This window comes from Corylus avellana, chromosome ca7, assembly GCF_901000735.1.
Source record: "Corylus avellana chromosome ca7, CavTom2PMs-1.0".
In the NCBI taxonomy this organism is placed as follows: domain Eukaryota; kingdom Viridiplantae; phylum Streptophyta; class Magnoliopsida; order Fagales; family Betulaceae; genus Corylus; species Corylus avellana.
Window position 1 is genome coordinate 21246160 of NC_081547.1, and position 1751 is coordinate 21247910.

Here is a 1751-nt window from a genome sequence, read left to right on the forward strand (position 1 = left end):
AAAAAAAAAAAGTTTATATTATATGCGTGTCCATCCCACCATTAATACAAATAATAGTTAAAAAAGACAAGTAGTGAGAATGCTACCATAGATCCTATTGGTAGCCGCCTAAAAAGCGAGCTGATGTGCTATATAGAGTTGGGCACTACAAGAGATTTTCAATTCAGTCCACATACGAAAACATTCAACTATTCAAGTTGCTTAAGAATATCTCCAATAATCGAAGAGAAATTCCAATCGGAATAAATTACTAGAGAATTAATTGTCGAAACGATCTTTTAAAAAAAAAATTGAAAAAACGATGGCAAGAGTCGCCTTCTAACATCAAAGAATGGCAGCCAAAAGAAGTAGCCAATTTGACAGCTAAGGCTTCACCAACATTTACATCCACCATGGATGTTTCACCAACATTTACATCCACCATGGATGTTTCTTAGAAACTGCCTCCGCTATAATATTGCCAAATGAATCACCGAGGGTAGGATACATGAACAAGTATGCATATTTTTTATCATCCTAAGTAAACGACCCCTTTTTTATGATTGTCTCCTCATTCTTCCTTTTGAATCAGGAGTGGTAAGCATCCTTCCCTATAATTCCTTCCTTATTCAATTAAAAAAAAAAAAAAAAAAGTAAACGGCAATAATTGTTGTAGTGAATATTGTGCTGTATACTTAGACAGAGAGACTCATAAGATAAAGCCAAGAGGACACCATTTCAAGCCTGCTTCCTATGATCAACTATGTGGGAACTCAGGAATCAATATTGGATAATATTTTGGGAAAATATTAATATAGTAAACTAGGTGGAAATTTAATTATGCTTTCTCGCTTTAAATTGAGTTCATGTCAGCTTCTTTTCTTTGAACAACAGGAGGGGAAGGGTATTATACAACCCTCATGATTTGAAACTGCAGCAGCAGCAGCAACATACCATGTAAGAACTGACAGCTATAGTACTTGTTGGGGGAGAAAATATCTCACCATGGATCTCACATATTTACACTTATTTACAATATGCTATAACCCACTCACCTTATCACACATGTGCATACCATTTTTTGCACATGGGAACAAAATGAAAAAGAGGGACCTTTTCTCGGGGCTCTTTCTCCTCTCCTAAGGGTCCTTCTCCCAAGGACTCCAAAAACCTCTCCCTTACGACTCTCTCTCTAAGGATGATTCAATTCACATAGGGAAACTCATCTCTTGCTCTTTAGACCCTCACTCATGTCTCTCTCTCTCTCTCCCAAAGACTCCGCATACATTTTCTCATATTTCCAGTATTCTTCATATACACAGTCATTAAAACTAATTTCTTATTACTTTTTTGATATCATAACTAAAGATGTTAACTTAAGCATCGGAGAGTTTTTAGCCACAACCGTAGACCCTCTGACCTTGCCATTGTTTTGCAAGAACCCTAGCTCATTGCTGTACAGAAAATTCCTCACAACTTAACCATCAAGAAAATCATTGAGTAGCAAATTCTTGGACCAGAAAATGCATCAATAGTACTGATAACTCCATTGATAAATCGAGGTTTAAGGTCCAAATTCATTGTGAAACTAAATATATACATGGTAAAACTAGAAATTTCTTTGGAGAAAATTGGAGAACATCTCAAAACTTTATGGGGGCAATTATGCAAAATAAACACATACGCAAATGCTTCCAGCAATCCTATTTCTTGAAGGCTGAAGCATTTTACTAATCTCAAATATTCATAATCCAAATTGGCTTTATTAATTA